This window comes from Vulpes vulpes, unplaced genomic scaffold (genome assembly GCF_048418805.1).
Source record: "Vulpes vulpes isolate BD-2025 unplaced genomic scaffold, VulVul3 u000000674, whole genome shotgun sequence".
In the NCBI taxonomy this organism is placed as follows: Eukaryota; Metazoa; Chordata; class Mammalia; order Carnivora; family Canidae; genus Vulpes; species Vulpes vulpes.
In genome coordinates, this window is record NW_027325812.1 from 468,712 (window position 1) to 495,746 (window position 27,035).

Sequence of the window (27,035 nt, forward strand, 5' to 3'; positions counted from 1 at the left end):
GGAACAGCCTGTGTAAAGGCACAGTGGATGTAAAAGGGCTCAGGTGCCTGAGGACCCAGAGGCGCTCCACCTGGCCCCAGGGTTAAGGTGGGTTAATGTGAGAGACACCAAACTGAAAGAAGAAAGAAGCAGCCCTAAAATCTCCCTCCACCTGAAGCATCTTCACTTCTAGTAAGAGATCTAGTGTCTTGGTTTGGATCATATTACACTGCCCATATGCAGCTGTCTTTGTCTTACTAAAATGACCAACGCATATGATTGAGCTAATAACTAGTCTATTTGCGCTCTCCTTGGGCATCGTCTCCAGCTACTACGGGATTCATACTGTCACCTTCCCAGACTTCATGTTGATGTGCCTCATTATCTTCGAGATGGCAGGATGGAATTATTAGACAGACACACATCATTCTCGTAATACTTTTCTTCTTTGTGTTTCAGAGGGGAGCTGGTCCTCTGGTCTTCATGTTCATGTCGGAGACAGAGGAAACCAAGAATGTCCATCCTTTGCCCTGACCATATATAGGACATATGCAAGGAGACTGCAGTCAGTGTCCTTGGTGGTGGAGGAGAGCTTTGGAGACATAACTGGAAGGTTATAAAATTGCCCTCAAGACCATCAGAGCAAGGAGGTAAATTCATTAATCTCATAAACCCTCCTGAGCACCTACCCTGTGCCAGGCATGGTTCTCAGTTTGCCCAGTGTGCTTCTTGCTGAGTGCCTACTTCTCCCTCATCCCAGTTAGCTCTCTGCCACCCACCGAGTTCCTTTACCTATGAGCCCTACAAGGGAGAGGGTTATGACTTTTTATACATGAGGACACTACAGGGAGGGAAATTGAGTTAATCGCCCGATGCTCCAAAAGGCAGGAAAGTAGGATTATAAACCAGGGCATCCTGCCCAAGAGCCCCCTCTGCATTGCAAGGTGCTTCCTTTCACACACTCTGCAGCCGCCTGGTCCAAAATCAGAACTGGTGTGAAGGGGAAATTCCTGGCTTTAGCAGTTTTCAGAGGAAAAAAATACCCTGCTTGGTTTCATGGTGTTTTCTGTTGCTTACGTCCATATCCCTGTGTTGACATATTTTGCCCAATTTTCCTTTGTGTTTTCTCCTCTTATCAGTCCCGGGAAGGCTTTCTGAGGAAGCCCAGGCCAATAGCACACACGGCTTCCTGTGACCCTAGCAGGCTCCTGACCCCTGGCAAGGGAGCAGCAAATTTCCCTGTTTCCTAGAAGAGAGTCCAGGTCGGACCATTTGGGGAGCAGAAAGAGGGCACCCAGCAATGACAGGCGCAACAGGCAGCCTGCAGATAGCAGCTGTCAGAGTCTCTCTGCCCACCTGACACTCACCTGGCCGGCCCGATGCCCCCAGGTGAGAGCTCTGAGTGGGAGCACGGGGATCCCCGACAGAGGCTGTGACCAGGGAGGGCACACTGCCTGTCCCCCACCCACCCACTGTGCCCACACTGAGGGGCCTGCTGCTCCCTGCAAGTCCCGCTCAAGCCCTCCCCCTTGCAGGGCCTACCGCTCCACCTTGCAGGGCCCTCCCACTCCCAGTTCTGGAAGGAAATGCAGAGTTCCTTTCCTCTGCCCACGCCGGGGCTCCCCCTAGTCATTCCCAAGGGCTCCTGCAGCTGGAGAGGAAGACAACCCTTGCCCACCACTTGGTATTAAGGCACTGGGCCCCCTCCTAGGGCCAAAGTTCCAGGCCTTCCTTGGGGGCTTTGGCAACAATGCTTGTTCACAGTTGATGAGAGCGGCATCATTTTCTAGCTTAAATTCAAGACAAGAAACTGCTTCGATCTTTTCTCTGAGCCTCGTGGTTACTGAGGCTCCCCCAAAAGAGCATGTGATACTGCCTTGCTTCAGCCAGTTTTATTTTATTTATTTTATTTTATTTTATTAAAGAGTTTATTTCTTTATTTATGAAAGACACAGAGAGAGAGAGGGGCAGAGACACAGGCAGAGGGAGAAGCAGGCTCCATGCAGGGAGCCTGATGCGGGACTCGATCCCAAGACCCCGGGATCATGCCGTGAACCAAAGGCAGATGCTCAACCACTGAGCCACCCAGGTGCCCCAGCCAGTTTTCTTTTAAAATAGAGTTTTAGGGGTACCTGAGGGGCCCCTAGTTAGCATCTGTCTTCGATTCAAGTCATGATCCCGGGATCCTGGGATCAAGCCCCACATCCAGCTCCCCGTTCAATGGGGAGTCTGCTTCTCCCTCTCCCACTCCCCCTACTTGTGCTCTCTCTCTCTCTCTCTCTCTCTCTCTCTCTCTCTAATAAATAAAATCTTTTTTAAAAATAAAACAAAACAGCGTTTTACTTAAAAAATGGATTCTAGGGGCACCTGGCTGGCTCAATCAGCAGAGCATGGGACTCTTGATCTTGGTTCATGAGGGGGTGTCCCACGTTGCAGGTAGACTTTACTTAATTAAAAGAAAAATTAATGGAACTCAAAGTGAAATCATCACAACTACCCATGATTCATGTTAGTCAGTGGTTGGCGATGTCTTTGTAGCAATCATCACCCTCAGAAATTCTGTTGACATGAGAAAATTTTGTATTTATTTTCATTCACTTACTTTGAGGGAGAGGGGCAGAGGGACATGGGGCAGCAGAGAGAGAATCCCCAGGCGGCTCCATGCCCAGTGTAGAGCCCGACTCAAGGCTCCACCTCACAACCTTGAGACCATGACCTGAGCCCCAGTCAAGAGCAGGATGCTGAGCAACCCAGGGACCCAGACCTGAGAGATCTTAATCCCTACATGATTTACCGAACAATGGACCGTTAACGAGGTGGCATATATTTTGTAATCATTTATTTCATTTTTTAAAAAGATGTATTGATTCATTTTGGAGAGAGAGAGAGAGCACGTGAGCAGCGGGAGGGGCAGGCGCCCCTGCTGAGCTCCCACCCCCTCTCCCTAGGGCTCCACCTCTGGAGCCTGAGATCAGGACCTGAGCCCAAACCAGCAGGCAGACGCCTAACTGACTGAGCCACCCAGGCCTCCCTGCAGTCGCTTATCTCAGAAAGGTCCTATTCGGCCATTTGTGTCAAAATCCTGGGGTGAACACACCTTTACTGCCTCAGCATCTCCATAGACACTGACAAGCCCTCAGGCCCCAGGAAGCGCAGCTCCTGCCAAGTGTCCCTTGTCCTTGTCTCCTGCAGTGAAGACAGAGGAAGGGGAAAGGCCTTCCTGGCTCCCCGGAGACCTGCCTGCGTGCGTTCACCCCTTCAATGTGTCTGAAACAAGCCTCTTACACTTCAGGAGCTAAATGTGATGTGCTGGGGACCGCTGGGGACCACGGTGCCCCAGGGTCACCTTTGCCCCTTTCTGCCTCCCTGAGTCAGAGACTTTGCTCTTGAAGCGCAGCCCAGCAGCCCGAACCTTCTCTGCAAAGCGAGTTGCACGCACTCTCCGAGCTCCTTGGGCGTCTAACTGGGTCCTAAGAGTTACCTGAGCAGTTCTAGGTCTCCCGGGAGGGGACAGATGTCTTCAAAGAGCTTGACACCCATTCTAGTTGCACACCTGCTCCCCTAAGAGGCTGGGCGGCCTGGGCCCTCCAGGCAGCCGCCACTCCCCGGAGCTCTGCGCTGGCAGGGCCGCAGCAGCCCTCGCCTCTGCCTTTCCAGAAGGCTCTCTCAGCGGGGACGGCCTTTCTGGGGCAGCCAGCCGGCCGGGCCATAGGCTGTGCCAGAGGGCAGCCCGTGCATGCCCACGCCCACGCCCACGCATGCACCCAGAGTCTGAGGGGCGAGGGTAAAGGGTGTCATTATTCTACAAGAAAGGCAATGTCGGTCCCGGGGGTGGTTTCCTGGCCTCTGGCCTCACTAAGCAGCGAGGGAGTTCGGGCGGTCCGGGGCAGTGAGGCTGGGGCCCAGAAGGCCGGCCGTTGTGACCTGGCGGGTGTATGTGGAAATGGAGACCCTGCCCCTTTGTGCAGTTTTGCAAATGATGGTCTGTTTTCCTGGACACATTTTGCCCGAGTCACTGTCCAGGGACGGGACCCTGTCACCTGGGTGGGTCCACTCTCATGTGGCCCTACATCAGCATTTCTCAATCAGGCATGTGAAAGCACCGAGATGTGTCAAGTCATGGGGAGATGCAGCAGTTTCTTACTTAACAAGTAAAATTGCAGCGGCAGAGGTTGTCCAGGCTCCCTTCAAAAATGCATTGAGAAAAAACAAAAACAGAAAAAAACAACCACTTTGGTGCTCTTATCCAGCAACCCAAGATGTTGAAAGAAGAGAAAGAGGAAGAAGGTAGCCCTGGCCCCTGCTGCTGTGAAGGAGCAGGAGACCAAGAAGATGATCAGTCCCCTGTTTGAGAAAAGGCCCAAGAATTTTGGCATCATACAGAACATCCAGCCCCAAAGGAGCGTCACCCACCTGTCAAACGGCTCTGACACATCCAGCTGCAGTGGCAAAGGGCTATTCTCTATAAATGTCTGAAAGTGCCTCCCGGGCCTGACCGGTTCACCCAGGCCTTGGACCCCCAAACAGCTATTCCACTGCCTAAGCCGGCCTGCACGTACGGACCAGTGACAAAGCAAGAGAAGAGCTTGTTAGCCCAGGCTGAGAAGAGAGCTGAGGCCAAAGGTGATTTCCCCACTCTGAGGCCGCCTGTCCCTAGATCTGGGGTTAACACTGTCACCACATTGGTGGAAAACAAGAGAGCTCAGGTGGCAGTGATTGCACATGCTGTGGCTCCCCTGAGCTGGTTGTCTTCCTGCCTGCCCTGTGTAGGAAGATGGGGGTTCCCTGCTGGATTATCAAGGGACGGCCAGGCTGGGACGTCTGATCAGAGGAAGAGCTGCACCACTGTTGCCTTCACACACATGTTAACTCGGAAGACAAAGGAGTCTGGCAAAGCTGGTGGAAACCATCAGGACCAATGACAATGACAGATGCCCTGGGTCTGAAGTCGGTGGCTCTCATTGCCAAGCTGGAAAAGGTAAAGGCTAAAGAACTGCTCACCAAACTGGGCTAATTGGATGCTGTTGAATTTTCTGTACATAAAAGTAATAAAGTTCACTTTCAGCCAGTGTCAATTGGCAAAAAAGCAAACACAAACAAAAACTTTGGAAAGGAGTTGAGATCACCTATGACCTTTCTATAGGTCACTCGCATTCCAATAGAGGTTTTATTATATTTTTTAAGATGTATTGATCTAGGGGATCCCTGGGTGGCTCAGCGGTTTAGCACCGCCTTCAGCCCAGGGCGTGATCCTGGAGACCCGCGATTGACTCTCAGGTCGGGTTCCCTCCATGGAGCCTGCTGCTCCCTCTGCCTGTATCTCTGCTTCTCTCTCTGTGTGTCTCTCATGGATAAATAAATAAAATCTTAAAAAAAAAGATTTATTGATCTATTTTAGAAGATAGAGTATGTGTGAATGGAGGGAGGGGTAGAGGGAGAGAGAGAGGGAGTCTCAAGCAGGCTGAGCTGAACATGGGGCTCGATCCCAGGACCTGTGAGATCATGACCTCAGCTGAAACCAAAAGCCAGATGCTTAACCAACTGAGCCACCCAGGCGCCCCAGAAGCCAAGAGATCTTATATGTGACTGAGTTCAATGGCTCTTTGGAGGGGATAGTTGGGAAATTAGAATCTGAGAATCACAAAAATTATTATTCAAGGTCCCTGGTCAGTGGCAATAAGAGTAAGGCTCTTGTATGAATAATGCCTTATCATTTACTAGGTGCTTTCAGATAGTTTCCCATGGGCTTTTTGACAACCACCCAGTGGGGGAAACAAGCCAGATGTTCTCTCTGAGGAGGAAGTTAGCCCACTGACCTGGTCAGGAGCTCCTGCCATCCTGTAAAGCATCCAATAGGGGGCGCCCGCGGGGCGCGTTGAGCGGCTGCCTTCTGCTCAGGTCTGGCCGGCCCCGCCCATCCTCCCAGGCCCTTCTCCCTCTGATCTCTGCTCAGCCGGGAGTCTGCTTCTCCCTCTCCTTCTGCCTTTTGCCTCCTGCTGGTGGTCTTTCTCCCATGAGCTCTCTCAAATAAATTTTCAAAATCTTAAAACAAAAACAAAACCAGCCAATTGTTGTCCCGCTTCATTCCACACTTCCTCTCAGTGGGCAAGACCCATTCATTGCCCAGTTCATTGCCTGTCCAGGGAATGGCCAAAGCTAGCAATCTGAGAAGAGTCACCCAGCTCTGAGTGCCTTCCTATGACCTTCCCCTTGGAGGACTTTGTATTATCGAAGGAGATAAGCTCGATCAGCTGATATCCTCAGATACTGTGGACCTTGGACCAGGTGCCCTTACAGTTTTATAGTTTTGATTTAATAAGGCAACCCTCCCCCTCTCCTTCTCAAATTTGTCCTTTTATTTTTAAAAAGATTTTAATTAATTTATTTATGGGGGATGGAGCAAGGGAGAAGCAGAGGGAGAGGGACAAGCAGATGCCATGCTGAGTGTGGAGCCAGATGCAGGGTTGGATCCTACAGTCATGATCTAAGCCAAAATCAAGGATCAGATGCTCAACTGACTGAGCCACCCAGGCACCCCCAGATTTGTTCTTTTAAATCACTAGTTCTGGGACGCCTGGGTGGCTCAACGGTTGAGCCTCTGCCTTTGGCTCAGGGCGTGATCTGGGGTCTGGGATCGAGTCCCACATCGGGCTCCTTGCAGGGAGGCTGTTTCTCTTTCTGCCTATGTCTCTGCCTGTCTCTGTGTGTCTCTCATGAATAAATAAATAAAATCTCTAAAAAGATATCAATCAATCAATCAGTAGTTCTTCAGTGGGTGTTATATACAACTGATGAGTCACTGGGCTCTATCTCTGAAACTAATAATACACTATATATTCATTAATCTAATTTAAATAAAGTCTCATCCATCCATCAATCAGTAGTACTTTTTTAAATCTAAATTCAATTTGCCAACATATAGTGTAACACCCAATGCTCATCCCCTCAAAATCAGTAGTTGTTAAGGAAGTAATTTTGCTCACCAAGGGACGTTTGGCACTGTCCAGAGGCATTTTTGGTTGTCACAGGAGAGGAAGTGGCCTACTGGTATTTGGTGGGTTAGAGGCAACAGGCGCTGCAAAAATCCTATGATATACAGGATAGCCTCCTACAACAAAGAATTATCTGGCCCAAAATGTCAATTGTGGCAAGGCTGAAAAAACGTTGCAGATTAACTTTATTATCAATTTGTCAAGATCTAAAATAATTCAAACTTGAATTCTGAATAGGATTGCATTAACTTTGTTTGTTCACTTTGGCAGAATGATAATTGTGTGTCTTCCTAGCCAGAGATACTCAGCTCTGCAGTAACTCAATACATAGCTCCTTAAAAATCACTGTACTAAAAAAAAAAAAAAATCACTGTAACTATGCAAAAGTACATGGTGCAATCCACAGGGCTATTGGGAAATGGGTTTAGGGACAACACTGAAAATCTTTTTCAAAACACATTTCTTAGAAAGAGGAATCTAACAAAAACAATAACACAGTTTAACACATGTGGAATGGCTAGGAAATACATAAATACTGCAATAAATATGGCACCTCACCTTGAGAAAGACGTGAAGTTTGCCCGTAGAAGAATTGTAGCTTGTGAGTTATTGTAAGTGGTGGAAAGAGGATTATCTGAAATATGATGGAAACACCACATCTAGCAGCAGATGCGGAGGAGTGTGGCTCATTGCCCTTGGTTTGGCATTGAGGTTAAACAATATAGTTAAGCCATCTTTCCTAACCTGGGACTTTGGAATATAGGTTCTTTGAGGCATGCATTTATAATAAATAGCTGTTTCATAGAAATCGAACTTTTGATCCAATGTATAAACTTGGTCTCCAATTAACTTCTGTATTAGTGCTGGAAATACTTTTGTGGCTTTCTCATCTGCATTTTTGGTTTTGTCAGACAATTGACTGGAAGTTGTAGTGGGATTTGAACCCACTAAACCAGCCACTTGGAAGAGCCATTTCTGCAGGATTTTGTGATTTTTAATTTAATTATCTATTTAGTTCTTAATAGAAAATGCTTTCTCTTTGATTATTGGAAAGGTATTCATGACTGTTGTTTGTGAGCATGTGTTCGTGTGTATCCTACGCAGCTGGGTTCCACTGGATGCAGTTTCTGTGTTCACCTACTGTTTCTGGGTTTCTGGCACAGGACATTGTGCATTAGCAAATGAATATTTTGGATTTTGTTTTAATTATCCTATAACATATTAATCTCATTGAAATAAATTCACATTTTCAAAACAAGTGTTCATAGCAGAACGGACTGTATTTTCTTTTTTATAAAAGTGAAATTATTTTTAAATGAAGTGTATTTTATGTTGATTATAAATTATGTATGAAATTTTGTATGTGTATTACAAAAAACACAAAATACAGAATAGTCGTGAAGAAAAAAATAATCTACAATTCTACTAGCAAGAGGTAATTATGATTTTTTAATTTTTATATATATTTTTTTAATTTGGGGATATAGGGATGCCTGGGTGGCTCAGTGGTTGGGTGGCTGCCTTCGGCTCAGGTCGTGATCCTAGGATCCAGGATTGAGTGCCACATCTGGCTCCTACGAAGAGCCTGCTTCTCCCTCTGCCTATGTCTGTCTGTCTGTCTGTCTCTGTGTTTCTCATGAATAAATAAATAAATCTTTAAAAAAATTTTTGGAATATGTTTTATTTATTTACCTTTTAAAAAATAATTTTCTACACCCACCATGGGGCTTGAACTCACAACCCTGAGATGGAGTGCCACATGCTCTACTGACTGAGCCAGCCAGGTTCCCTGAGATAATTATAATTTAAATTTTGATATATTCCTTCCAGATTTCCTTATAATGCTTATGTTTATGTAGTTGAACTCATACTGTATACACAGGTTTATATCCTGCTGTTTTTCAGTTAACAGAAGCAATTCTCTATTTTAATATTTATTTTTTCATGCCATGAATTTAATAGCTGTATAATAATCTGTTAATAAGTAATACTTTTTTTTTTAAGAGGGCAAGTACAAGGGATAGAAGGATGGGCAGAGGGAGAAGACGAGAGAATCTTAAGCACACTTCACACCCAGTGTGACCCCAATGTGGAGGCAGATTTCATGATTCTGAGATCATGACAAGAGTCTAGCGTTCAATGGACTGAGCCACTCAGGCATCTCTAAGTATTTGTTTTAAAGTACTGTAGACTGGGACCCCTGAGGCCCCAGTGGTTGAGCATCTGCCTTTGGCTCAGGGCATGATCTGGGGTCCTGGGACCCAGTCCCTTATCGATCCCCATAGGGAACCTGCTTCTCCTTCTGCCTCTCTCTGTTTTTCTCTAATGAATAAATAAGTAAAATCATCAAAAATAATAATAATAAAGTACTGTAGACCATTTAGGTAATTACCAACTTTTCACTACATACATAATGGTTCAATGAATATTTTTGTGCAATTGTATATTTTGTCCATTTGTATATTTTTAAAGTTTGGATTACAGAAAGTGAAAATGCTGAGGCAAATGGTAAAACATGAAGGATCTTGATGAGTGTTCTCAAAATATTTTTTTAAAGGATTGTACTAATTTACACTGCCTGTTGAGTTTAATTACACCAGTTTACCTCTGATTCATTGGCATTTAATTAAAGATATTAATCTCTATGGGCCTTTACTTTTCTCTTAGCCCTTCCCTGACCAGTTGAAGCCAGACCCAAAAGCTCTATCATTCTGCAAATCCTCAGCAAAAATATTTCACATCCTGGAGCCACTTGCCAAGGAAAACCCCAATTCCAATTTAACCCATTGGCCCTCTTCTATACCACAATCCCCACTGCTGAGCTCTGAGAGAGGAATATTGTATGTGGACGTCAATGTCATTGAAAGTTCCTAGTAGGGACCTCAGTTGTACAATACTACCTCTTGTGCCTAGTCAGGCTCCTATCATATTCCCAAACACCAGTTTCTAATGTTCACTCTCCTTCCTTCCTCTCAACTCCACCACCCATTTCTCTTCTCTTTTAGGAGACAATTTGCCTTCTAATTCACTGAGAAATCAAAACCATTGGTTTGGATCTCTGTTTCCCTCCCCATATCCCACCACTTGTTAGCAGCTCCTCACACTTACTGGCTTCCCATAGAAGGAGGGAACAATAGGTTCCCTCTTCTATCCCCGGGCATGGAACCCAACTTTTCAGGCTCCTTAGTGACCCTGATTAATTCTCCCCTCCTTCATTGATACTGCCTCGTTCTTCTAATCTCCTATTTCAAATCCCCTCCTCTATCCCTTGTCATTCTCCATTTCCACTCTCCACCCCCCAAGGTCTTTATTATATAGATTGTTTTATGCTTTTTCCACTAATTTCTTCTCTTCCTCCTACCAGGCAGATCTATGTCCTTCTTTGCCCAGTTTGCAGGAATACATTGTTGTGGTAATAGGTTGACTTGATATTTCTGTAAAACAATTTGACAATAAATAACAAGGCTAAAACATGGCCCCTTGGCCGCTCCTTTGTCAGATAAACACCATTCCCATCAAAGCCTTGCTCTTTGGGGCACCTGGTGGCTCAGTGGTTGAGCATTTCCTTACTTCCTGGCTTTTCTGTACTTTCCAGCATCAGCCCTGAAATCAGTATCTTGTTTCTTTTTGGTGGAAAATCGTATTTAGAGCCAGGATCTGGGTGCCAGGTGCGTTATGGTTGTTGGGATGTTGCTGCTCCCAGGGCCCCACGGTGAGAGAATTAGGGAACATAGGCATATGTTCACATATACACACAAACATACTCATTTGAAAATTCTATCATCTATCTATCTATCTATCTATCTATCTATCTATCATCTATCACCATCATCTATCACCTATCTACCACCTATTGAAAAACTTGATTTCACTCAGATACCTTCAATTATAGTCCAACATCTCAGAGTTCATTCTAGTTTTCTCCTTTTCCATATTTCTCACCCTCTTCTCAGTGAGAACTCTCATTTTCATTTTCCTTAGTAGATTTTACTTGAGCAAATTCCTTGTATACAACGAAATTTCCCTTTGTCCCTTCCCATCCCTCTTTGGGCTCCAATATTTCACACCAGACAGCCTTCTTTTAACGATCCCCTTTTTAACTAGTTTGGGTCCTGCCATTTCTTTCTGGCCACTGTGGCTCCTGCAGTATACCACCACCACCACCTAGTGTGCATGCTTACCTTGCTTTAGGACTAAATTATTCAGGGATGGGCTGGTGCAGAATAGGAAAAGTGAAACTTGCTTTTAAAAATTGTTATCTTAGGGGTGCCTGGGTGGCTCAGTTGGTTAAGCATCTGCTTTTAGCTCAGGTCATGATTCCAGGGTCCTGGGATGAAGGCCCACGTTGGGCTCCCTGCTAAGCGGGGAACCTGCTTCTCCGTCTGCCTGCTACTCCCTGTGCATGTGCTCACTCACTCTCACTCTCTGTCAAATAAAGAAAGAAGCATCTTTTTAAAAATAAAAATAAAATTGTTATTTTATTACTAATTTTAAAATCACAACTACATCTACATTGATATGCTTTAAAATGGAACATTGCAGAAAAAAATCAAAGGCTCTTTGGATCATCACCCCTAATTTTGCTCTGCTACCTCTGTCTCCAGAAGTAACCCACTATTATTAGTTGGATGTGTATCCTCCTAAACTTAAAAAAAAATAGTTTTACATTCATGCATACGTTCCTCAAGAAAAAAATATGTTAATCTTTTACATTTTCTTTTCTCTATTTTAAGAAAAGCCACTGAGACCTTGAACAAGGCTTACCAGGAGCATTAGTCAGGCCTCTTTGTTTGCCAGTGACAGAAATCCAACTCAGAGAGTGTAGGCAACAATAAAATGTATTGGCTGATATAATTGGGAAATTCAAGGTACAAGGACACTGGGCAAATAGCCAGGACACAGACCAAGTAATCATGGGCATCTAGGCCAGCAGGAATCAATGCAACTCCACCCAGAGCAGTGGGAGTGAAAAAGCAGTAGTAGCAAGATATCCACATACTGACAACATACAATCACATGGAAAGAGGATATGATAAACATTTATTAAGAAGAGATTTTGCAAATTCTAGTTAGTATCCCACAGAACAAGTTTTTGGTTTGCTGAATAAGGCTACCTCATTGTGCAATTCTAGGTGCACATTGAAAGGTTGGATTCCCAGGAACATTCCAACGCAGATAGTAGAGAAACCACAGATGAAACCCTAAAGATCTTGGCACACAAGATTTTGTGTTTTGTTGTATTTTGTTCAAAGAAAAAACATTTATGATGCTGATACCTGACTTTCCTAAATTATACTGACATATCTTAGACTTTCTAATTTTTGTTAATATCTTTCTAAGTTGTAAATCTTGGTGCCAGCAAATCATTGGATCGCTTAAAAATATCCCTGGTTTGACGCCTGGATGGCTCAGCAGATGGGCACTTGCCTTCAGCTCAGGTCATGATCCCAGGATTCAGGATCAAGTCCAGCATCCGGCTCCCTGCATGGAGCCTGCTTCTCCCTCTGCCTGTGTCTCTGCCCCCCGCCCCCCTCAGTCTGTGTCTCTCATTAACAAATAAATAAATCTTGAAAAAAATCCCTGGTTAAGTCTTCCTTTTAAAAAATTTTATTTGGGGATACCTGGGTGGCTCAGCAGTTTAGTGCCTCCCTTCAGCTCGGGTTGTGATCCTGGAGTCCCGGGATCGAGTCCCACATCAGGCTCCTCACAGGGAGCCTGCTTCTCCCTCTGCCTGTGTCTCTGCCTCTCTCTGTGTCTCTCATGAATAAATAAATAAAATCAAAATTAAAAAATAAATAATAAATTAAAATTTTTTTCTTTTGGTACAGGAGAATTAATCCATTTGCATTGAATGCTCTATTTGAGAGACATTTTTACTGCCTTCCATTCTTATGGTGGTTTGCTCTCTCCATTCATTATGTAATTTCTATATGGACTTAGAACTCATTTTTCCTTTCACACAATTATAAAGCAGGCTTGTCTGAACCATGTATTTTTCCATGTCAATTTCAAACATTTAAAAATAGTCATAATATTTTTTCTAAGCAACCTTTGAACTTATTTCTGGAAATGATAAAGCACAGAGGTACCTTGGCAAGCTAGCCTCCCAGCCAACCGGCATCCTCTCTTGCCAATTGCAGCCTGGTAGACAGTGTGTCTGGGCGGCTCACAGGCTCGGCTCTGGGCGCAACCTCTCTGCCAAGTGCTTTGGCAGTGAACGCTCATCCCTCTCCTGCTGGTATTTCAGAGTCTTGTTTTTACTTTTGTTTCTTTTGGTGTCATATCCAAGAAATTGTGGCCAAGACGAATGTCAAGGAGCTTTTCCCTTATCTTTTTATTGAGGAATTTTAAGGTTTCAGGTCTCACATATATGTCTTTAATACATTTCAGGTTAATTTCTGTGAATGGTATAAGTCAGAAGGAGTCCAATTTTATTCTTTTGCACGTGAATATCTAGTTTTCCCAACACCACTTATTGAAGAAACTATACTTTTGCCATTAACTATTCTTGGTTCCCTGTCAAATATTTGGCTATTTATGTATGAATTTATTTCTGGACTCTCAATTCTGTTCCATTGATCTATATGTTGGTTTTGATTACTCTACCTTTATTAACAGTAGTTCTTATTTTCTCACTCCACAATATAGCAAACATTCCCATGAATAACAGTGGCTCCTACCCTCCAAAGGGCCTATGTATTTCATTACACTATTACTAATTATGGCAGGACAATCATGAATCAGTACTATTCCAGGCACACTGGGACGTGTGGGCAGCCTAATTACAGCAATGATCTTCAACTGGGGAAAGGGGTTTATCTCCTAAAAGAGTGTGTATGCCAGAAAAGCCAGAGGTATAAATATCAGTTAGGACCTGAGTAGAAAAATAGAAACCACTGCAGTTATTTTATTTTATTTGTTTAAAGATTTTATTTATTTATTCATGAGAGACACAGAGCAAGAGAGGCAGAGGCAGAGACACAGGCAGAGGGAGAGGCAGGCTCCTTGGGGAGCACAATGCAGGACTTGATCCTGGGACCCCAGGATCACGCCCTGAGCCGGAGGCAGATGCTCAACCACTGAGCCTCCCAGACACCCCATTAAAAGAGAGAATTTAACATACAGAATTGTTAACCAGTGATTGAGAGATGGAAAAGATGAAAGGGAACACTGAAATTTTCTGGAGGTGGAATTGCCTCTCCCAGGGCTGGGAAAGAAAAGATCTTGGGATAAATGTGGAGCTTCATGCTCCTAAGGAGAGACTCCCAAGGAGCTGGAACTCAGTTGCTGGGGGATGGGGCACTGGCTGGGTGGTGCTGGTGTAGTTGGAGCTCTGACGAGGTCTCTGCAGCCCAACTGGCTGGTAGTGGTATCTTGGAAGGGGATAATCATGCCTATTTAGGGAGTGTAGGAAAGGATGACGACCTACAGGCAAGTATTGCTGAAGTCAAGAGTTGATGGCACAGTGCAGACTAGTTGCTAGGTGGCACTGACAGGAACAGAAAGCAAACAGAAAGGAACAAACCCTTCACCCCTCCAGCCTCCTAACCTCCCTCCAGAGCCTCTATTTGATGACCCCAACAGGGAGAGCTGGCAAAGAGAAATACGGTTTGCAGAGTTCCAGGTACAGCAACATAAAGCATAGCACAGAAGTGTAGAAGCCTAGAGAAAGTAACTCATCACCAGCACGTTCCATCCCTTTAGCTACTGAGCATCCACTCAATCCTTCTATGTATATTGAGCTTCTTTCTTTCTCTTTCTTTCTTTCTTTCTTTCTTTCTTTCTTATTTATTTATTTATTTATTTATTTATTTATTTATTTGACAGAGAGAGATAGAGAGAGCACAGGCAGGGAGAACAACAGGCAGAGGGAAAGGAAGAAGCAGGCTCCCCTCCAAGCAGGGAGCCCAAAGAGGGTTCGATCCCAGGACCCTGATATCATGACCTGAGCTGAAGGCAGATGCTTAACCTACTGAGCCACCCAGGTGCCCCTATACTGAGCTTCTATAAAAGAGCAAAACAACTTTATGCCTTGGATGACAAGATACAACTTCCTTTGTACAAATGAAGACATCCTCCTCTCTCTCCCTTAACACAAAGCCCTAACACTTACTGTATCCATCCCTGGGTGACAGACAGGTAGCCTTCTCTGGAAGAAAGTGCCCCTTCACCCCTATGCTATCTATACCTTGTTAGAGTGAGGACTCAACTCACTTTCCATCTTCCAAGAGAGAGAAAAGGATTCCATTTTGAACAGGGTTGTCTCTGAAAAATAGCTTCGCTATGCTTCAGGTGCTAGTGCACAGTGACTATTCCACTCAGATAAGGCTATGTTGACCAAACTTCGGCTTTTCTAGTTAGACACCCTGTCCTGAGAAAGCATTCCCTCCTTCTCTGGAACTTGTCCAGTGGAACTCCCCAACAGCTAATGATCTGACCCCAGGTAGCTCTTTAAAGTAGCTACTGCAGAGTGCACAGGAATCCAAGGAAACCTGGTCTCTGTCTGGTGCCACTCTCCTCCATCTCATCACGCCTGGTCCAGCACCCCTCTGACATCCCTTGAACAAGGCCTTCTGCTGGTGTCCTTTGCCTCATCTAGTAGGCTGCGCACTGGCATCGTCTTTTGACTGAACACTCCCGCACGGAGCACCAGCCCTGGCACTCTCCTGCAAATGGCATGGTTCTCTCTCTGTTTACGTAATGTCCACCTGCTCAGGTAAAAACCCCTCTTGCCGGGCTCAGCGCAGGACTCTTCCAGCTGAGTCCGACACTGACAACGTCCCTACGTAGTTTCACAGTGATACTTCTATCCACACACTCCCCCTGCTTGCATTCCCAGACTGATTCTATGCAAGTGCTTTGCTCTTCACCACAGCCATGGTTTGCAGTAAGTCATGTCAGCCAGGGGACTCTTATGATTTCTGCCCCCATGGCATTAGCTTGTCCTGCAAACTTGACGGTCTCCCTTACCCCAGATAATTGGCTACTCTTACTAGCCTTTAGATCACTGATGCCAGCTTTGCTCATTTAAGGTCAATGCACTCAATTGTAGCTATCATTCCTATTCTTTTTTCTTTTTTAAATATTTAATTTATTTATTCATGAGACACACACACAGAGAGGCAGAGACATAGGCAGAGGGAGAAGCAGGACTTCTGCTTCCTAGGGGGAGCCCCATGGGGAGCCCAATGCAGGACTTGATCCCAGGACTCTGGAATCATGACCTGAGCCAAAGGCAGATGCTCAACTACTGAGTCACCCAGGTGCCCCATCCCTTATTCCTAAATGCTATAGAGCTAAGAGCCACATCCTTCCAGCCCTAGGAGATTTCCTGGAACATACTTCCTCTCCCCTCCATGCCCTGAATGACCAAATTCAAATCTGTGAGCTTCTCTTTTAAGGTTTAATCTCTTGGGTCTGGAAGGGACCTGGATTTGAGAGAATAAGATGAATTTATTTTCAAAGCAGCGGGTGCTTCCTTCTAATTCTTAGAAGTCAAAGTGTTAGCAAAGGCACGAGTGAATTGACTATTTTCTTTTCTTTTTTTTTTTTTTGAATTGACTATTTTCATCTTTGTCAATATCACTTACTTACCAGTATCTTATAATAAGAACCTATTCTTTCTTTTTAAAATTCGATTCCCGATAAGATGGATACGACATATATCACTTTTTTTGCTCGAAGTAAACTACGTCTGTGTTTGGCAATCTTTTTTGAGTAACCTAGACAGTCTCTACCCTACTAATTAGCATAATTATGGTCAGAGCTTGAAATCCCTGGACCTATTCTGGATCATCACTCAATTTGTGTGACTAACCATTGTTTCCCTTAGGTCATATCCCTAAGGATAGTTGTGTTGAATTTAAGGTGAAAGATCCTGGCCAATTGATTTTCAAACATAACTTAATACTGCTGAATTGATTGATAAGGGCTATTGTTATGGACCAGTGCTTCTCAGCTTTTCTTTTGGCTAGGAATTATCTGGGGATCTTGTTAAAATGTAGATTTTGATTTACGAAGTCTGATGCAGAGTCTGGGATTTTGCATTTTAAAATAAATTCCCAGGTAATGCCAATGATGCTGGCCTACACAACATGTTTTGAATAGCAAGATTCTAGACTGTGTGATAAGCAGCCTCTCCCTGCTTTTCAGCGTATTCAGGGTAGATGTCATGAACATCTTCAAAAACAGTTTACTAGAACTTGTTTGTGTACATGTTATGACTTTTGTAATTGAGTAATAAGAAAAACAATAAATATTGACAGCTTTAGCACATTAATTTGTATCTGTTCTCTACTGAAAATCCACTAAAATGATAGTAAAATACCTTTTAAAATAATACAATACACCCACAAGAAAAAAGAGAAGACTCATAGCAATGAAATTTTATGAGAAGAATGCAAGTGGACAAGCAGTAAATGATTTAGCAGAACCGAAAATACTGACTAACATGGCAATGGGGAACCTAACAAGCAATTCAATTTAATGGAAGAACTCCCATAGGGCTGAAGAATTGGGGCCCTAGAAGTCTCTGGAAGTAGGGGTAGAGGAGGCCCTGAAAAAAGATGGTGTATTTGGAAAACCTATTTAAGAAACAGACCATCAGACCTCCTCCCAAATATGTACAGCCACTGTTCCTCTCACACTTGGGAAGAGGGGGTTAAAACAATGAGTATGTGGATAAGAGTGGGGGGTGCATTTGGCAGAGCTGAGGGAACGGATATTGTTCTGGAAATGGGATGAAGTGAAAATGTACATGCTGAAAGCCTGAGCTCAGTTTTCCTGTATTTGGCAACCAGAATGGTGGCAGCCAGACATATGCCTTCCAGCTGGGAGATTGGAGAAGTTTCTCTGAGGAATCTGACAAATCCAAGAGAAACAAAAGTTCTAGGACACTGGTATCAGGGATCCACTGAAACAGTCCAGGGACAACAAAACAGTGAAGATCATAATTGATAGGCACCACCAATTTGCAATTCTTTAGTTCCCTACCCTTAAATGTCAGTAACTAGCTAAGGATCAACAGAAATGAGAAGAAAACATCTAGTATGAAAGATAGAGACTAAAGTGACCTGACAGCATAAAGTCACCTGCAGGAAGCAGAAAATGCAAGGGGGAAACATACACAAAACGCTCTCAACATCTTCAGAGAGATAAAATATTCCATACGTGAAACAAGAAGAGGATGCTGTTAAAAAAGGAACATTCAGAGAACAAAAAAGAGCTCTTGGAAATGAGACTAGCACAAATGAAAATTCAATGAAAGAGCCAGAATATTAAGTGAGAGGTAATTTCTATTTAAAATAGAAAGGTGGGACACCTGGGGGGCTCAGTGGTTGGGTGACTGCCTTTGGCTCAGGGCATGATCTCAGGGTCCTGGGATCAAGCTCCTTGCAGAGAGACTGCTTCTCCCTCTGCCTGTGTCTCTGCCTCTCTCATGAATAAATAAATACATAAAATCTTTTAAAAAATAGAAAGGCAAAGACATGAAATACAGAAGAGAAAATTAAAGGAGTAAAGCCTCCAAATCTAGAAATTCTAGAAAGAGGACACAAAAATAATGGAAGAGATCAAATTGTCAAAGAAATATTCAGTAGGATTTTCTAGAAATGAAGGATACGTGTTTCCAGATTGATAGGGCCCATGAAGCATCCAGCATAGTGGTGAAAGCAGATGCTTACTGTGGCACTGGGGTTTATCAGAGTGAAAGTCAAGAGCAGTGGAGACAAAGAGAAGATCCTACGACTTCCAGAGAAGAAAACATGATTCGTGTAAAGGATTGAGAGTCAGAATGGTGTCAGATTCCTCACCAGTGATGATGGAGGCTAGGAGCTATGTCTTAAAAATCTCAGAAAGAAAGGAAGTTCCATTCTGGAGTTCCACATCCTGCCAAGATCAATTAAATATGAACATAATATAGACATTTTCAGACATGAAAATTCTCAAAACATTGTCTCCCAAGCAAGTTAGGCAGCTACCCCAAAATGAGGGAATTCACTAAAAGAGAGGAAGACATGAGGATCCTGGCAACAATGGATTCAAAATAGGAAAAAGGCAAAAGAAATCCCTAGGATAGCAGTAAAGGGAAATCCCAAGATGGCAGCTGTGTAGCAGGCCTAGAGAAATCAGTCCAGATTTGAGGAAGTCCAGAAGCCCCAAGAAATCATCCTAGAAGATGAAATTATAGAACACCTAAGGTGTTTGAACATACTGAGAGATGATTCACAAAATTGGAGGGAGAAGCAAGGGAAGTCAATTTAATGGTGAAGATATAAAAAAACTGAGGAAATAAAAAGATAATTAACTCTAGAGAAAATAAAATGTTGTGCAGGGAATCAGAAGTAATTGCTTGCATCGTCAGCATATGTCAACAATGAGCATCAATCTGACCAAATTTCTAAGCAACTGAACTGGAAGGAGGGGTGAGGTACAATTGGAATGCACCTGGGGGATGGGATGGGAGTGGTGGTTAAATGGATTAAAGTCTTATCCCCCATGGTGAGATCCCACAGTGAGAATGAATAGAAAATATTCAAATCAAAATCGAGCAACATAAGCATGTTAGTGACACATAGGGAGATAAATACCAAAATAATTGACTCAAAGAATCCAAAGTGGTGTCCTCAGTGGATTGATTGGGAAATAGGAGAGAAGGGCAAGGAAGTCCTGTTGGTTTTCGTAGCAACTTGGTTGTCTGTGTGTCCATATAATTTTTGTAAAAATAAAAACCACGATTTAAAAAGGAATGAGATAGAAGAGTTCTCATTTCTATAAGCAATCATCTGCTTCAAAGACCAAAGCTGTGATTTGGGGGGAAATATCAAAAGCATAAAGAAGAAAATAAAAAACACTAGAATCTCACCTCCCAAAGGTAATTGCAGTTAAGAGTTCAGCTATAAGATTCAGTATATTTCTTCCCAGTTGAGAATTTGACTTGGCATGCTTCTGTTGTACCCTGTGGGTTTAATTGAATGGAACAAGCATGAGCTGAGCACCTACTATGTGTAAGATGCTAAGAATAGAGACAAAGTCACAGTCCCTGGGCTTTAATTCTGTTATGGGTTAGAGTTGCTCTAATAAAGCCAAGAGCCACATGGAGTGTTGATTGCCTACAGAAGTCCCCCTCCTCTGCTTCTCGCTAACAAAACAACACTGCACTTACTAAACTTAATCTTTGTAGCTCCAGAAGTTCCAGAAAGAGAAGAAAACTTTGCCAAGGCCAATAATATACATTCAAAATGAAACACACTATGGGCTAATCAGGAAATTACCAAATTTAATTCTTATTTCTACATTTGCGATAAGCGCCCCTGACCCCTCAAAGTGCCAAGTACAGTCAATGTTTCCAGTATAACTAAGGGGGACCTAGTTACCCCGGTGTGGGTTCAGCAGAGAGCTGGGGCAGAGCAGTGGCCTGAAGGCCGCAGGTGCTTTCTTCCTCCCAGCATTATAATCCTAAGAAGAAAATGAACTTCCGTGCACGTTAAACCAACTTGGACAAGGAAGTTGTAACTTCTCTTGTACCCATCTGATGAAGGGAAGAGTTAAACAGCGCAAGCTGGTGAGCAGATGTTTGGCACCGCACTGCTGGTTGGTGTTGGGCTCCAGCCTGTGTGGGTCACTCGCACTGCATTTACAGTCCTGTCTGAACGAGGAGGTGGGCAGAGCCTGCCTGCTGCCCTAGGAAGCCCGCTCTCCTCTCTTTAGGTTCCTCATCTGTAGAATGGGCATGTTAATAACAGTGAAGGGGTATCGGGGAAGATTAAGTGAGTTAGTATTTGTAACCCACATACACCAGTGTCTGGCAACTGATAGATGCTGTGTAAGCATTTCCTGATTGAAAGGAATCCTGTCTGAATGGGCTGAAAAAAAAACTTAATGCCCTTTACTACCCCCAAAAGATTACAGATTTCTTCCATTCTTTATGCCAGCTTCTTAACAAGCTGCTGGTCGGGTTTCTTTCCTATCTACTTCAGGAGAAGTAAGCCATTCCACAATCAGCAGTGGATGACAATAGTGTATCTTAGCAAACGTCAGACACAGCTTTAAGCATTTTGTGTACATCATCTCCTTTAATCTTCCCATTTAATGAAACCAAAGCACGGAAAAGTTAATTCCATGCCTAAGCTGATGCAGTTGGTAAGTGGTGGAACCAACAACATTCAGTCTGAGAAAAGCTGGCTCCAGGGACCGTGAGCTTCACGGTTACAATGGACTGCCCCTCAGAGAGCATGTTCCGTTAGGGATAACATGCAATTTTCAACGCCACTGGTCTTCCCTTTGTCTCTTACTGTTGATAGAAACCACTTATTCCCCAAGTCTCAACAAGGCTCACCAGTTCCCGACGTGATGGTGTTCTGACTGACCACACAGCCACCCAGCTTCTTCCCTATCTGAATTATTCTTTCCACTTTCATCAAAATTGATTTTATTCCACAGAATTATCAGAACCTACTGATTCTGAATTCTATATTCACTAAGTTCATAGTCCAAGTATAGCTAAAGACAAATTAGCAGGGAGGTCAACTGGCCACTTGCCTCAGGTGGAACTCCATTACAGCAGTCCCAACCTTATCCATGCTTTCACTTTCTGTGGTTTCAGTTACCCTTGGTCAACCTCTGTCTGGAAGCAGATGGTCCTCCTTCTAAGCATCAGCAGAAGATCAAGATAGCCTAGCACTACGTCGCATGCCTACATCATTCACCTCACTTCATCTCATCACATAGGCATTCCTTAGCTTCCTTAGGCATCAACTGGGGATTCAACATTTATAAGTCAACTGATAAAATGTGATTGTGGTGATTTGCCTAAGAGAGAGGCAAAGAAGAAGGAAGGAGAACTCCGTGGTTGAGTTAACCTGGGTAGTTGTCAGTGATTACTTACTCAACTAACTTTAGAACTTTGTACTTATCTTGTTTTATCTGCCTTGCAGAAACAAAACAAACAAAACAAGACGTAATTTGTCATTCTGTTGTTACAAAAATGACCTTAGAATCGTTACCCTTGAGTAAGGCAGAGGTCAATTTAACAGAATCTAACCAGGGTCATTTGAATATCTGTAAGATTTGTAGCATTGCAGATAGGAAAAATATGAAAATAATACAGCTTATAGTATAACTGGAAATGATCTATTAGATCCACTCAGTTTGTGAATCAACATGGGTGGGTTGGCAGGCTTAAGTCAGATGTGACAATTAGAGGTTGCACACTCAAATACAGAGTTAGGGGATTGTACAAGATCCCCTTATCTGGCATAGAGATATTGAAAGAGCCTTCCTGTAGTACTTGTGGGCTTGAGATGGAGCCATATTTATATGTTGCTATTTGATTTATAAGGCTTATTTTAATGTTTGTTTATCAGAGAGAATTAAATATGTTAATTTTCCTCTTCTTTTTTTTAAAGTAGGCCTGATGTCCAGTGTGTAGCCCAATGCCAAGATTGAACTCAGGACACTGAGATTAAAACCTGAGCTGAAAAAAAACAAAAACAAACAAACAAAAAAAACCCAAAAAAAACCAAACCTGAGCTGAGATCAAGAGTCAGGACTCAATGGACTGAGCATCCAAGGTACCCCTAAATATGTTAATTTACCGATGCAGTTCAAATTTCTCAAGGGAGTTTAAATAGCAGAATGAAATATTAATCAAACTCCCCCTTAAAAACTAATAAAATTGGCTAAATAGTGTGGATAAAATAAGGTCTATAAATCGAATAAATTATTAAAGAAAAATGTTTGGGCAGCCTGGGTGGCTCAGTGGTTTAGGGCCCCCTTCGACCCAGGGCATGATCCTGGAGACCCGGGATCGAGTTCCACATCGGGCTCCCTGCATGGAGCCTGCTTCTCCCTCTGCCTGTGTCTCTGCCTCTCTCCCTCTCTCTCTCTCTCTCTCTCTCTCTGTGTGTCTCTCATGAATAAATAAATAAAATCTTAAAAAAAATAAAACAAGAAAAATGTTTTTAATTGCAACTTTAGTAAATCAGACATGAATTTTATTTTTTTTTAATTTTTTTATTTATTAATGATAGTCACAGAGAGAGAGAGAGAGGCAGAGATACAGGCAGAGGGAGAAGCAGGCTCCATGCACCGGGAGCTTGACGTGGGATTCGATCCCGGGTCTCCAGGATCGCGCCCTGGGCCAAACCGCTGCGCCACCCAGGGATCCCGAGACATGAATTTTAATAACCAAAGTGAGGTAGGGAAGCTGAAAGGACTCTATTTCAGAAAGGCTCAGTCTCTGCTATTTTTCTGCTAGGCCCCATTTACTCGTGTTCTATAGTTTGTCTCTGAAGAAGCCAAAGAAGCTATGTTCCCACTTCAAGGGGGAAGCAAGAAAGTTAATCATTCTCTGTGTTTTGTCCTAGGCCCACTGGATAACATCCAAGAAGAGCTGGATCCCAAACATGTTCCAGGACATTAGCTTTGAATAAACCTTGGCTGAGGTTGGCATCAACATCATCTACCTTTAGTGATTTATGAGATAACACCCATCTGACACTTGACACTTGCCTTTGATTGACCCTACACTGGATTCCTAAAGGTACATGTACCCTAGACCCCAATATAAACTCTTAACCCCAAGTTATGATGAGACTCCTTTCCTTTCTGAGTCTCCCAGACACTCATCCACTATTCTCCATCACTCACACTATTCAATAAACTCTGCTTTCACTTCTGCAGCTTGCCTTGGGTTTCTAACACGGGAGAAGCCAAGGATTCTCTTGGCTGGTCCTGTAGGACCTCCTCTGAGTGCTCGAACCCAAACTGCCTGCATCAAAAGTAACCCCAGAAAAGTCTTTTCTGCAAAACCTCATTTAACACCTATCATTAAAAAATGGGCTTTTATTCCAAGGGATCCTGGGTGCTGATCTCTCACCTATATGAAACAAGACATTCAAATTACTCAAAAGAAAAACTGCAGACACCTGGGTGGCTCAGTGGTTGAGCATCTGCCTTTGGCCCAGGATCCCCAGGATCCCCAGGATCAGATTGGGATGGAGTCCCACATCAGGCTCTGCTTCTCCCTCTGCCTGTGTCTCTGTCTCTCTCTCTCTGTGTCTCTCATGAATAAATAAATTTTGAAAAGAAAAGAAAAACAAAGGATGAGAATACTCACTTTACAAATCAGGAAAGCATCCATACACATAGGAAAAGAAATGTAACCTCCCCAGTGTTTAAAGAAATGCCAAGTAAAACAAGAATGACTTTGCAATAAGCAAATGTCTTGTTTGCTTTGTTTTATTTTTAACATCAGTGTCCAAGGTTAACAACAACTCAGGACCATCAAGGCCTAAGGGGAATTTAGTAGCTCATTAAAAACCCATATAAACCTTTAAAAAAGTTTAAAAACTTTTAAACCCATATAAATTATGTATGCCCATTGGACCAGTATTTTTATTCTCAAAAATTTATCTTAAGGTAACAATAGAATAACAACTTACACGTTTAACCACCTTGCAGTGTTGTGGATAATTGCTAAGAATTGAAGAGAATGCAGCCAGCCAACAATAAAGAAAATGTGGCATATTAACACAATAAAAACGATGTGATCTCTATATGACATAAAACATATATAGTACTTAAATATATATTAAAAGTATCATATGAACACTGCAACCTATTTTAAAAGCATATACATACATAAAGAAAAGTCTGCATTTGTGGTCTAAAAAATATTAATAGTTGTTATCTCTCAGTGGTAGAACTACATTTATTATCATTTCCTCCATTTTTTTGTTATTCACATGTTATAATGTCTTACGATAAGCATATATTGCTTATATAATAAGGAAAAACAATAAAAGTGTATGTGTGCACGTCTTGCTTGTTTGTTCATTTGTGTCAAGGTATGAGCAAACCTTAAGGTCAAAAGGGAAAAACAGATGAGACCTCAGGATCGACAGCACAGGGAAGGTTTACTAAATGTATAATTGAGCACTCATTTTGAAATCTGCTCAAGAATAATCAGAAAATACACCTGACAATGCACTTTTCCCTCAGAAAGCAAATTAAGTGTGACATTTACCCCACAAACATGATTGAAAACTTCCTATAAGCAGGGCATGGTGCTATGGATGGAGTACGGAAATGAAAACAATGTCCCCGACCTCAAGGAGCACAGAGTCTATAGAGGAAGAGCTTCAGGTGAATAAATAAAGGATGACAAGCATGCAGGCTATGGGAACTGAGCAAATAGTCACCTCACATGGGAGGGATCCAGGAAGGCTTTCCAGAGGAAATGATGCTTAAAGGAACCCTCAAATAGCTAACTGGAAGGGCTTGGGTGTAGAAGACATTCTGGGGCATGGTTTCCCCTTCTGCAAATGTTGTCTAGGATAAGTTTTGATCTCCAGAATAGAGATTGAAAAGCGAGGTTGATTCTAACCTGACCTGCAGATCCTCCTTATGGAAATTGGACTCCTAGTCTCCCCAGGCTCCCACTGACAACCTTTCTAAAAGTAAATGAACAATGCAGAGGCAACGAAGAACCCAGCATATTTATGAATTTGCAAACCATTTTGGTTTCATGGGAATGAGAGATGGGCAGTGGTTAGAAAATTGGATGTTTTTAAGCAATCTCGATGCTCAACATGGGGCTTAAACTCACAACCCAGAGATCGAGAGCCACATACTCCACCAACTGAACCAGCCAGGTACCCCTAGACAACTGGAGTTTTAAAAGCCTGCTCCAGGGGCTCTTGGGTAGTTCAGTTGGTTAAGCATCTGCCTTTGGCTCAGGTCATGGTCCCAGGGGCCTGGAATCCAGTACCAACATCAGGCTTCCTGCTCAAGGAGGAGCCTGCTTCTCCTTCTCCCTCTCTCTCTGCCTACCACTCCCCTTGCTTGTGCTCTCTCTCTCTCTCTCTGTCAAATGAATAAACAAAGTCTTTAAAAAAAGAAAATAAGGGACACCTGGGTGGCTCAGTGGTTGAGCATCTATCTGCCTTTGGCTCAGGGCATGATCCTGGGGTCCTGGGATTGAGTCCCACATCAGGGTCCCTCCAGGGAGCCTGCTTCTCCCTCTGCCTATGTCTCTGCCTCTCTCTGTGTGTCACTCATGAATAAATAAATAAAATCTTTTAAAAATAAAAAAATAAATAAAACAAAAATGAAAGCCTACTCCAAAGACCAATTAAAAGAAAATTTATGGGAGAGGGAGGGGAGGGGAGGCACCTGGGTGGCTCAGTCAGTTAGGGGTCCTACTCTTGATTTCAGCTCAGGTCATGATCTCAGGGTTGTGAGGCTGAACTCCAAACTGGTCTTGGAGGCTGCTTAAGATCCTCTCTCCCCCTCTCCCTATGTCCCTTCCCCACATCTCCCTCTCTTAAAACAAAAAATTATGGCATCCTAACTTTCAAGGGGAATTGGCTTAGAGCAAAGAAGTAGACAAAAACAGACACAGGTAATGGAGGCCCCAAGGAATCAGGAATAGGACTGATTGTCTTTAAAACTACCATTTAGCCCAAGCTTATCATGATGCTCTGCTCTGAGGGAAACTCTTTGCTAACATGTTCTCTCTTAATCCTCAGAACGACTCTGAGAAGCAAGATATAATTATCCTCATTGTACTCATGGTGACATGTGGGACATGATGATCTGAGATGGGGAGGTGTCATGAACCCTGAGGAAAGGCAGAAGTGGCAACTTGAGCAATGGGGTGTTCCAGCCCTGAGAGGACAGTGACCCCTGTATTTGCTCACGATCAAAGTGCAGAGTGCCATCCAGACAAACTTGGCTCAGATCAGGGCTATTGTCTGTGTGACTCTGAACAAGTTATGCAACCTCTCTGAGTCTGTTTCCTCTTCTACAAAATATGAGAAATAAATCTTCGTAAGTCCAAAGATGATAATGTATGTAAATACTCACCCCAGCAGTTGGCACATAGAAAGGGCTCAACAAATGTTGGCTGCTAGTATTATTTTCTTTTTCCCCTATCTTACTGAAGGCTTTCAAACCTAGGGCAGTAGGAGACTCCTACTTTGAAAGAGCTAGTGACCTGACACTAACTTAAAGGTATCCTTTTCTACTGGAGAGACAAAAAGATACCACCACTGGCAGGCTAGA

General features: G+C 43.4%; 2 long non-coding RNA genes across 3 annotated transcripts in view; one reads left to right on the forward strand and one right to left on the reverse strand.

The window, feature by feature from the left end:
- Positions 1-4,818: 4,818 nt before the first annotated feature.
- LOC140597510 (uncharacterized) lies at positions 4,819-24,791 on the forward strand. Its single transcript, XR_011999355.1, has 3 exons — positions 4,819-4,957; positions 22,376-22,540; positions 23,336-24,791. It is a non-coding gene; the product is annotated as an uncharacterized lncRNA (long non-coding RNA).
- The window catches only part of LOC112922247 (uncharacterized), a 32,481-nt gene continuing 10,396 nt past the window's right edge, over positions 4,951-27,035 (reverse strand). Inside the window, exons 4-6 of one of the 2 annotated variants that reach the window (XR_011999354.1) lie at positions 19,834-19,926; positions 11,153-11,396; positions 4,951-10,405 (exon numbers count right to left, since the gene is read on the reverse strand). This is a non-coding gene — a long non-coding RNA (uncharacterized lncRNA). Of the gene's footprint in view, positions 11,397-19,833; positions 19,927-27,035 lie in introns of both variants that reach the window. The other variant, XR_011999353.1, reaches the window with a different exon arrangement.